Genomic DNA, 12,466 nt, shown 5'->3' with positions numbered 1-12,466 from the left:
AGAATAACAATGCATATGTCACAGGGGTGTGACGATAAAATGCGGTCATGTATGAAAAGTACTTAGCTAACTTCCTGATTCAAAATAAGCAAGCAGCTAATAAAGCCAGCTATTATTCCTATTATTAATGTGGTATAAACATATTAACTCCTGCTAAATCTGAACAATATGAACAAGAATATTTTTCAAAGTGCAGGTTAGCTCCAGATAGCATGTTATGATACCAATTTAGTCTAGTGGGTGTCATTATGTATTTTTAGTATATTACAGAATGTAATTCTATTACAATACAGAATGTAATATAAATTGTATTTATAGAATAAAAAAGAGTCCTTCACACAATAAAGTAGTAAGTACTAGTTCAACTGAAACTTTGCTGCAGAACACACACACACACACACACACAGACAAATGTATATTTTATGATGTCAAATGTCAAAGAAGTTGGAAAGCCACTGATTGGGAAGATACCTGAAGTGGAATAAACATGAAAAAGAGAGCCCAGGCTCTGCAGACACCTTCTGAACCCAAGCTTCTAAACTGTATATTATCTTATGTCAGAACCTGTCACACCAGAAAAGGAGAGATTCTTGGGAGAATTGCCTTCGTGCTCACCTGCCAGTTTCCAGTGGTGACTTTTACAATGCAGCAAGAATCACTAAAGTGCCAAGTCAGGGGCCTTATTTCTCTCCAGTTTGAAAAAGGCAGAACTGCAATGAGAACTCTCAGAGGAAGATGGTAAAGAACCAGGATCCCTTTGACGGTAGAAGGGGGAGGGGGAGTCCTGTAAGTCCAGAAACTTTTTATTGGGGTATAAAGTAAGAAAAAAAGAGGGCCTGAAAACTCAGAATCCTGCAAGAATCCAAGTTCTGGATTCATAGGTTAGGATTTCGTTTGGAATCAGACTCACCAGAACTGTTTTTGGAACACAAGTGCTCAGGTTTCATCTCCCGTACTGAGTCTTTGACTAACTCCATAACTCGAGTACAACTGGAATGCCAACACCAAATGTACTTCAGATCACTGAACAATGGACACAGTCTTGGGAGTGACGGATAAAGGCTAATGAAAGTTGCAATACCTGAACCCAGCGAGATAGTTGGATATAGACAATGGGTTGGAGCAAGGAAGAGGAGGAATTATATTTCTTCTCAAAATATAAGTGAAGTGAAATTAGTCATGAGGAATTTGTGTGTGTGTGTAAGACATGACTGAAGATCCCGGGGACTGATCAGGAAATAGCTCCATGGAAGATGGCTGTGGGACGGGAAGAAGGAGAGGGGCCTACGGGGTAGTGAACGGAGAGAAACCATCGTACGTAGTGCCTGGACCAGAGGAGAGAATGAAGAAGTTACACAACTGTAGCTTGGATTGGGCAGGTTGGGATGAGGAAGTAATGAGACCACAGGTTTTAACTTGTTGAGATTAAGGGCCCTGTGGACAGTCATGATCAAGTTATGGAGTAGGCGATTCAAGGGCAGCTCTCTGGGTCTGGAGTTGAAAGGAGAGCTCTGAGATGCAGTTGCAGACTTCGGGGCATGGATGGGCTCATACTCAGTGTGGGGCCTGAAAAGTAAAAAGGAGTAAGACCAGAGTGCTGGTAGTGTCTTCCTGAGGAAGCTCCTCTTCAGTGTTAGATATTCCACAGAACAAGTTTTCTGTCCATATTTGGAGGTCCTACTGATTTGTATTTGGAGCTTTCTTGCAAGAGCTATATACCATAACTGACAACACCAGGCCTTTGATTTCTTGATAGGATTATTAAGGACCATGCAAACAAATTAAAGCATGGTCTCTAATTGCAAGGTTGAAGCAACATTGTTGTAAAGTTTTTAAAAGTTCTTTGTTGTAAACCCTTAGGTCCATGAACTCAGACATGATAACAAGAAAAGGCCAAAGCTGACCATTCTACCCCATTCCAACACTTACACTGAATCAGTCTAGAATGCGAGGAGTGGTTTTTTTGACCTTTCTATCGGTATCTTTATTTACAATTGTGAGATCCATAACAATGAGTTGAGAGCATTTAGGGGAAGAGTAAATTAGATATTGTATGTAAATCACTAGCACATAGTGACGGCTCAATAAGTAATGGTGATACAATCTCAATTACTGGCATGCAGGCTACCCATAGTGATATTTTTTAAGTATAAGCTAGTTTTCCCTTTTCCACCTCTTCCTTTCACTGCCAATCTGTGTTTATTCAGGGAAGGCCAACTAATTTTAATATTATTTGAAATCAAATATAATTAGGAGGAAAAATATGTGTAGCCAAAAAGATACAGTACATTTTAAAAGTCATATAGAAACACTTATTATATTACTTGGGGATGTATATTTCTCACACCACTATTCTCTATTGTCAGAAGTCCCTTTGACATGGAGCCTAAGCAGACGGGGAGGAAATGAGCCTTAGGGGCAATCCCCATCCCCACGCCACAAAACAGAGATAAGGTTACTTTCCATGGAAGAGAAAGGAAATGACTATTAATGAAATTTGTTGAAACTATTACATGACTGCTACTATGCTGTGCTTCACATTTCATCTCATGTATTCATCCCAACAGTGCAGGGAGATGGCTTTGGCATGAGGATTCCACTTTATAGACAAAGACTGAGGTTCAGGGCAGTGAAACAACTTGCTCAAGCCCATTTTTTGTCCAAGAGCAATAATTGGTGGATCTGGGAGTCAGCCCTGCTCTGCCTGACCAGCAACCTCACAGTCTCCCCATGGACCTCATTCTCCCCAGAGAATGACTGTGATTCGCATTTAAGGAGGCTTCTTCAAGGCATGTCTCATCTAAGCTCTGCACATGTACTTTTTCAATTAATCCTCTCAACAACCTGTGCGGTACATACTATTACTAGCTTCTTCAGGAAACTGAGGCACAAAACCTAGCCCGGGGTCACACAGTTGATAAGTAATGGGATGAGAATTGGATCCAAGGGAGTCTGCCTTGGAGAAATAAATTAAAGGTTTGGTTTATTTCTTATTTTTATCATAGAAGAGAAATATATTTTATAAGTCCACAGGCTTACTCTTACATAGAGATTTAGTGATGGAGAAAAAACAAAAATACCCAGTCTCCAATACTAGCCTAGACTCCATTTTTTTTCTGGTTCCCAACTTCCTTTTCACTACTTTTCCTTAGAAGATAAAGCAGAAGGAGGACACACACACACACACACACACACACACACACACACACCTTTATTTGATTTAAGAACCTACACTCTCCATCACAAACTAAACACTTCCTTAAGACAATCAACCATCATTTTCCAAGTTTTGCGCTAACAAGAAAGCACAATTACTTTCAATGTGTCAGAGGAGAGAAAATGTTAAGTTATATGATAAATGCAAATCACCTATAAAATAAGGGGGAAATTCACTTCAGTTCTCACCTGGCTGGACTAGGATGGTGACTGCTACTAGGTAATAGCACACCCACTGTTTATCTATGAAGTTATCCAATTTGAGCAAAATTGTTTTCTCTCTAAAAATTTGGTATTAGGGGAAATAGCAAATGAACTCTTAAGCTTTCAGAATGATAATCTAGCATTACTTAAAAGTCTACAAATTTGTTCCTAAATGTATTTAAATCTTACCAGCAAACATGATGCTTGGTTATTAAAAAGTAATTCTGGAGAAATTAGCTTGCAGCTACAAAATTAATATAATTCATTTATTACTTGCAGTCACAAATCAAGATGCTGTTAACACTGCTACACACAATTTAATATGCACAGTAAGTTTCCATATGGCTTCAATTTTAGGTTTCTGGTCACTCCATTGAATCATTTATAGAATCGTCCAGCATGTCAAGTCAGGCACTTGACCTAATCAAGCATGAAGCATTGGCCTTCAAACTATGGAATTAAAGGTTTGGTTTATTTCTTATTTTTATCATAGTACAGAAATATATTTTATAAGTCCACAGGCTTACTCTTACATAGAGATTTAGTGATGGAGAAAAAACAAAAACACCAATCTCCAATACTAGCCTAGACTCCATTTTTTTTCTGGTTCCCAACTTCCTTTTCACTGCTTTTACTTAGAAGATAAAGCAGAAGGAGGACACACACACACACACACACACACACACACACACACACACACACACCTTTATTTGATTTAAGAAAGTTAAGACAAAAGATCTGTTCAGAGTTCAGACCCTCTTCTTCATGATCCTGCCTGAACGATATGCAGTCTGTGTTTCAAAGCTAGATTCCCTGCTTCCATTGAAAGGAATTCCCTAATGAATGAGATACACAACTTGCATCTGAGAAATAAACATAATAATTGCACTTCTTGTCCAAGACCTAAAGGAGAACAAGAAGCCTAAAGGTGTCTTCTCTGCCCCACAGTCTTGGGGTCTGGGAATCTTGAGTGTCCGGGCACAGGTGTCCATTTCACCTGTGTTTTTCTTTAGTTTCCTTGGGAACTTGCATCTCATGAGTCACGGAGTCCCTCAGTGTGTCTTGAGTGGGCAACTGCTTTTCTCCCTTCGCCAGTCCCACCAGGCAGACTGGCTGAATAGACCAGATGACTCAAACTGGTTTTCTTCCAGAGCTGTCTTGGAAAGGATCTCTTTCCAAGTCATTACATTTTGCTTGATAAATCTTGCCAGATTATTTTTAACTGACACTTTCAAAAGTTAAACTGACAAGGGAAACCTGTGATTAAGAAAAAAAATAGTGACAGATTAGTCTCTCAACTTTCAGTTGGCAATTGCACCATTTTGCTTCTGTTTTATGCAGGATGGTGGTTGACTGAGGGGCAAGGGAGATGGGAGCTGAGGATACAGAAAGGCCTTTGCTTTGTGATTTGAACCAGACAATGATGCTCTCACTAGAAAAGGGAGCAAGGCCAGATGAGGGACTCAACCCAAAAAGCTTCTATTCTCAAACTGACATAAAGGTGCACAGACTCTGTAGGAGTCTTCTGTGTTTTGATCTAAGCTAGGAAACATGAAGAAATTAGAAGGAAACATTCTATAAAGTTAGGTGAAAAAAATTAGATACATAACAATAATTGTTAATGATGAGTTAAAAAAGGACCAAATTATACCCAAAGCTTGTTGTAATAATGATACCTTCCATTTGAATAGTACCTTTAAGTGTGATTTTATCTGTATCACAACAACCCTTTTGACATATTGTGGCAAATAAATGTAATTACTATCTCAACTATGGAAAAGCAAAGAAGTTAGGTGACTCAACCAAACTCATACTGTTAGCAAAGGCCAAATTTAAATTAGACACAAATCTTTCAAAAACCAGTTCCAAAGTCCTTTCACAGCATTGCTCAAGAACTCATGGTACTGTCTAAAGTTGAGCTATTTTAATAAAGTAATGGCAAAAATCTTGCTTTAAGGATGAAACAAGTATGACTAGTGTATTTCCTAGAAATAATGCACCAAAGTATTATTTTGTGACTTTTAAGGACTGACTATATTTCCTTGAAAGTTTTACCAGAAACCTAAATGTATAAAATGTTTGCAAACTTTGTAAATCTGTTTTATCAATCTGAATACAGACCCAAACCAAAGGAGGTGGTCTACCCTGGTATGGTAGGACACCTCAGGAGTCCCTGGCAGGCTTAGGTGACTTACTATTGGAGCTGAGAAAGAACACTGGTTAAGAAAACCTTAGAAGAAAAGAAAATATGAGAAAGAAAATCTGAATCATGGATTCCCTTTGTCCTTCCCACTCTGAATATATATTACCCATCTCTCTCTTGACTTTCTGGGATATTTATTACATCATCAGCTCATATTGTATTAGTTCACTTGGTGAACTTTAAAAATTCTGTGTATGTCCATGTAAAGCCATATGTCCTATCATATTGTAAATCCTGGTCATACTGTTGACTAACGTAACACTCAACACAGTTTTTGGCACACAGCAGGTACTCAATAAATGTTGTTTAACTGAATCAATTTATATTTATCCAGAAAGTACCTTATGTGTTGACCAAGTGCTATCCTTGTCATAGAAAATAAAAATGAGTCTAATTTGTGTTTAGTATCAGTTTGCAATGCTTATTTCTTGCCTGTTTTCTGAATACCAAGTATCCAGGCCACCACGTGGAACCTGACAGATAGACAGTGCAAAAAGGCACCGCAACACCTGAATAAAAGATAATTGTATTTTGTATGTATTATTTTCTCCAGGGGACCCTAGAAGGAAGTAGAATCTCTTTTAATAAGTTTAGAAAAAACAGGCATTGCCCCTTTAAGAAATCTCATGTCAGAAGTTTGGTCAGAGGTCAGGCTATAAAACTACAAGATTAGCAGGAAGTACTAGTGAATATACTTCCCTAGTTGTTAATGGAAGGGAAAACTCAGCTTCAGAGGGCAGAAAGCTAGGCAGGAAAATAATGAGGTGGAGGAAAATTACTCCCTTCTGATTGGAAAAGGCTCATTAGGAGGGAGTCACACTGAGGAGCCCTAGTGGGGCTCTCATCTCTCCCTTCCAGCTTCTCCTCCGCAATGTGGGGCAGAAAGCCACATGAATCTGAAAGCTGAACAAAATGCCCGGCCTGGTTCCTCTCGTAGCAGAGAGACAGGGGTTTGTGTGGTGGGATACACAGTAGTGAATAGCAAATAGGAGACAGAGGACTGAAGGGGGACATTTCCATTATCTCCAGGAACTGCTGGTCTGATTATCCTAAAGCCCAGATGCTCAGGACAACTTCTTGGGATTTAAAACTGTGGACTCCCAACTCTTTCTGTCTAAGCCTGGGCAGGGCACAGAATCAGGGTTAGGTTAGATTAAGAGGGGACCAGCAGCAATCACTTGACGACAGTGCAGGAATAGTGAGAAGATATCTGATTGTTTACATGATTATATTCTTAACAATGGGTCCTAACTATCATTGTCTCAGTGTTATGTAACACAAGTAAATAGGTTAGAATTGCAGATAGCTGTAGAATAAAAACAGTTTTGTTCAATGTTAGTGTTCTTCTTTTCCCAAAGAGAATAATTTTCTTTTGTCCAAGAATGATTTCTTTGTACTAATTTACAGATTCTGGCTATGTGACATAAGCATAGCTGGGTGCCTGACTCCTCTGGCTGAAAGAGGCCTGACTCTGTGAGATCTCTGTGGTTTGGTGCATTCCTCAAGAGTGGCATTAGGGGCATATTAGTTGTTGGTCTTAGCCACAGTGACTTAGTACCTCTCATTGTGAGCTTCTAGTTGTGCCGGCCCCCTAGCATGTCTTGCTCTACTGAATTCATTCTCCAGAGGCTGGGACAGCGCTTATGTCTTCTCTGTTCCACGGGCTTGGGGATCTGGGAATCCTGAGTGTCCACACATAAGTGCCTTCAACAATTCTACAGAGTCCGAACATTCTGCACAGACCAGTGCCACAGAGTGCTGTCTTGACACACCAGAGTTCCTAAATTGGATGTCCAGATAAGGCTTTTAAAGTTTTGTTGGCTTGTTTTAGCATTTGACAAATTTTTCATTACTAGTTCTGATAATATAATTATTGCACACTCATTGTAGAATATCTAAGGTCTAAATCAAAACTAACAAACTATTAAATAAAATGTGTCCTACCTCCTCTCTTGACAAATATGCCCACGTAATCAATGGGAACACCTAGTTTCAAATTAAGAATAACCTGACTCCTTGGAGTGTCTGCTTGCACCCTGCCAGTGTGGGAAAGCCAGTCCCTAGGTGCTAGCCTGCTCCTCTTTTTCTCCCCACTCCTTGACTCCACTTGTCCACCGCTGAAGCCTGAGTAAGCATGGTCCAAACTTTAGGATGGACCCAGCAAGTCAGCAGCACAAGAAGCAGAATCAAAGCCACGTGGAAAGGGAGTTCTGAGCTCTGGGCACACGGAGCTTGGCCCAGAATGTGTGCAAAGACTCAAGGTGGGCATCTGCCTTTGGCCCTCTGCCCCTTGGCCTCTCTCACACATAGCCATTCCTTATAGATGAAATTTCGGGGACCTGGGGGAGCTGACTTGGGGATACATTAAGTTTGCGCTTACTGGGATATATTCATGTGGTTCTCAGCCGTTTCATACTATTCTGGCTCTCTAGGTGCAGGAGCAGTTTCCTGGGATAGTCCTACTCCCCAACCGTGCTGACCTAACCCTAACCGGTAAGTGAAGGTGCAGCATGAGAGGCCGTGTTACCACAGAGTGTGCCTTCTAGTACTCGACACCATGGCAAGGGGGGTAAAACAAGCCAGAAGCTAGTCAGGGGGAAATTCTTCCACTTATAAGATATATATATTTGTAAGTGGAACTTCCAGTCTCATCCAGGTCCAGCCACATGGAAGTACCCCCCCCCGTTAGGCATGTACCTGATAAGGCAGCATCTCCAAAAGTAAAAGCGCCATACATCCCCCCCTTTTTTTTATGTAATGACACATTTAATAAAACTAAAAAAATACCACTTCAACTGCTGTTTATAAAGACAATTTCAATAGCAAGTGTGGAATTACAAAATCTTGATTTGAATATATGTGAAATATAGCTTCTTTGCTAATCATTAAATGCATTTGTAAACAAACACACAGAAAATGTGAATAAAAATGATGGGCCATTAAACAAAAGTGTTATCAGCTATAGTGAAGGAAAGACTGGCTTAGCTTTCTACACTATTGAAAATTGTATTACCCACTTGTTATTATATGAAGAGATGATCAATGATTATGTAGCCAAAAAATGTAGGGGGAAAAGGTATTTTTAAGTTGTCAACCAGTTAACTATTAAAAGTACGTGTGCATGTGTTTAGATTTCTTAATGTTTGTATTTTCCAGCCTTTAAAAAATCTATAATGTGTTCTGATTTCTTTTCTTACATCAAATAAATATTCATTTTGGACCTAATTTTGTATTTTTCACTTTGCATTATTTTTGTTCAAGATCTTCTGTCCCATCCTTACCCCTCACCCTGATCATATAAGCTCCAGGCTCCACACACCTAGGCCTGCCTCTGGGTCCAGGGCTGGAATAGCTAAGCAAGGGTGGGCAGTCCCAGACCTTGCAGGTGGGATTAAGGTTCAGAAAGGCAGAGCAACACCAGAGAGTTTCAAAGGACAGGGAAGGAATTATTTAGATCAGATTAGAAGACATGAACATGGAGTAAAAGCCAATATATTCAGACTAATAGAAGGAAAATGTCAATAGAAAATTGGAAAGGTCAATAGAAAATATTTGACATACAGATACTTTTCATAGAAATGTTCTTTATTTTCTTTCAAGTCCATAAATGAGCTGAATTAATTCAGCAAAATATTTGGGTATGCATATTCTTCATTATCGAATGAAGTGTAATTCATTTGTTCTTTAGGGTCATTTATTATATTTACATGCAAATAGTTAATAGATAGTCTGACATTTCTAAACAAAAATTGTGGGGGTTTTTTAAAGCAAAGTGGGACACAAGCATGGACTCCAGAGTCAGTCCTACATTGATGAACATCCTGACTCCTTGCTCGCCATCTGTGTGACCTTGGACAGGTGACTTAGTCTCTCTGGCCCTCTGTTTTCTCCATTGTATATTTCGCCCAACAGCACCACCTACCCACGTGGTGTTGATTTGGGGATTAGGTGAGATAATACATGTCAAATACTGAAAACAATACCTGACCAGGAGAAGTGCTGAATTCACGTTACCTCTAACTTGCTGATCAGACACTTCCCTGATAGAACATGAATAAATGGACTTCCACCAAGCCAGGCTGAATTATTACAAAACCTAAATCAGGTGGTAGCCAAATAAGGTTTGGCTGAACAAACTATTTCATCCCTAGCCCAGTCACACTGTGGCAGAGACTCTGACAGGTCATGGAGTGTTAGGCTGATGGGAGAACATGGCAAGAAGGAGATTTAATTAGTGAAGAGTGTAGCAAGTGATTGATATCATCTGTAACCCTCTAGGATTTCTCTGCATTGCCATGCTGAGCAACTTAGAGCACCATACTTATTCTCTCAGTCAGATGTTTGAAATCTAGATTTACACTGAGCAACTTCCATTCTTCTGACAAAATATGGAAAAGAATGAAAAAAACAGAATAAATCTTTGAGTGGTTAACTGTCATGGCAATAAAACTGCAGTTGATTTGTCATATGATCATAGTAGAAGATTCCAAATACTATACCTGATACAAATACATATTTAAGAATTTTCTGCTCTAATGCAATTCAATTGTAAATTAGAAAGTTGTATTAAGAAAATATTAGTATTTCTCCTCTTTACCTTTATAATACATTCCTTCATTTGAAAAATTAGCTTTGGGCCTATGATAATGATGTTTTAGAAAAAGAAACAATAAATGCTGGCATTAAGCAAAAGGCTTAGTATTTTTTCAGCCATAGACTCGATGACTGTCTAGAGAATAATGTGTGATGTTTATTGCACAAAGATTTCTTTAAAAAACTATTAGCACCATAAGCTTTCATGGACTTTTTAATAACAATTTCCTATTAAAATACAAAAGAAATTAATAGAAGTAATTAGAACCATATTCAAAAATAAAGAAGATATAAAAATTGGATAGTTTTTTCTTAATGTGCCTTATCTCCATAATAAGCTTAGTTGAAAAGAGGTATATTTTCCTCACTGTTGAGTGGGGAAATGTGATATGGATGGGCAGATCCACTGTTACTTATCCTACTTAAAGTACAGACTTCTAGTATTTTATGTGATTAATATTATTTCACTAAACATGTGTTTGCAGGCCACTGCACAATCCACTGCACAGGCCACTGGAGTGCTCTCTGGTTTCAGAATTCTGACAGCAGAGACTTAATGACAATTGGTGTGGGGCAGCAGATGCAAGCAGTACTCCCACAAATGGATGGTCTCTAAGAAGTCGGTCTCCATACCCAGAAGGAAAACCACCTGTCACGTGAAAAGAACTCCTTGCCTGCCCTGCCGCTTGTCCTCTTCCTCCCTCATAGGCAGGGCTTTCTAAATCAGAATGTGAATTCATGGGCAGACAAGAAGTTTCAGCTGAGCTGAGGAAATAATTCTTCCTAACAATATTGCTTAAATTATATCTTCAGCTCTAATATGAACAGACCATAAAGGATTGCCAAACAGCCAAGGAAAACTCCAGCAAGGAGGAGATACACTACTTAGCAAACAGAAGAATTATATCCAAAGAACACAGAATGAACACTGAAAACAAAAAAAGCCTTAAAGTAAGTACATAATTCTTCAAGAGATTTATAAAGCTATCACATTCATAAACTTAAAAAGTCACAGGCTACTATAAAAAAGTAAGCACTGAGAGCTCTTATCCTTAAAGACAGATTGCTAAAAAAAAAAAAAAAAACACAATAGATTATTTGAAGTGCAAAATGTATGGCAGTGAACATCAAAACAGAACTCTAGAATAATGTTCAAGCAGTGTTAGTCACCTTCTCCTTTACTAGAAAAAAAAATTAGCAGGGAAGAGCATGGGACATGTTCAGGGCAAGGTGTCATTTAGTTTGGCTCCATGGCAGTCAGGAGCAGGGATAGTGGGAGGTCCTGCAGGGAGTGTGGACTAGGGGTTGCCAGGGAGGAGCTAAGGTGGTCCCAGGGCTAGTGAAGAGCCGTACCCGGGAAATGCAGCACCAGAGAGAGCAGGTCCGAGGCAGCTGACTGGTTAAGTCTCAGCTGCCTTTATCTTCCTCTAACTCTGATGAGAGCTAATCCCGGGAGAGCTTACAAATACAACAGAAAACATCTGGCTGTATATTCTGAGCGTAGGAGCAAGAGCAAACTGTTTTCTAGCAGCTGCAGTTCTCTGCAGGTAAGAGGCTAAGGATCCAGAGAGGCTGCCTGACCCACAGTGGAAGGAATGTCCCCATTATGGACTCAGTAAAAGCTTTAGAATAGGAATCTCACTGGCCGCAGGCACAGGCACTCAGCTGTTTTCCAAAGGAATCCCACCCCACCGTATTCCTGCTTCCAGGAGCAAGCACTGTACCCAAAGCAGACTTTACATAAGCCCATTTTTGTTAAAGTTCAGTCGATAGTGTTGCGGTGTGTCAGTGAGGCAAATTTATGCCAGGATGCCTGCTACCCTGTAGATGATAGAGGTGACATTTACGCTTGTGTCATTAGTGAACACAGTAACAGTGCTGTGCTGGTAAGTGTTTAACAAACTGGCTCTGTGGGGAAAAGCCTTGATTGTAGCATTTGCCAATTTTTATAATAATAAAATATTTTTATTATAATACTCCCACCATGGCCAGTTTAAAGCTACTGGTGTAAAGGCGCTGCATGTGGTGTTGGGAAGAGATGCCCAGCCCGGTCCAGCACACTAAAGCACGCAGCTCACTCCCACGTTGACACTGAGCCTTCCAACACAATCCCCATGCCTTGCTGTGATTTTCTGACCCTACATGAGCCTTTAAAACAATCACAGACACTTAAAACTTACTTCTCTTTGACTCTTTTGCAAATCAGCCAGTTTCTTGTTGGCATCCTTTGAAATCTACTTGCTTAGTGCC

The sequence above is a fragment of the Manis pentadactyla genome, chromosome 7 (genome assembly GCF_030020395.1).
Source record: "Manis pentadactyla isolate mManPen7 chromosome 7, mManPen7.hap1, whole genome shotgun sequence".
NCBI classification, from domain to species: domain Eukaryota; kingdom Metazoa; phylum Chordata; class Mammalia; order Pholidota; family Manidae; genus Manis; species Manis pentadactyla.
The sequence above is the reverse complement of the archived record's forward strand: the minus strand, read 5'-3'. Positions refer to the sequence as shown.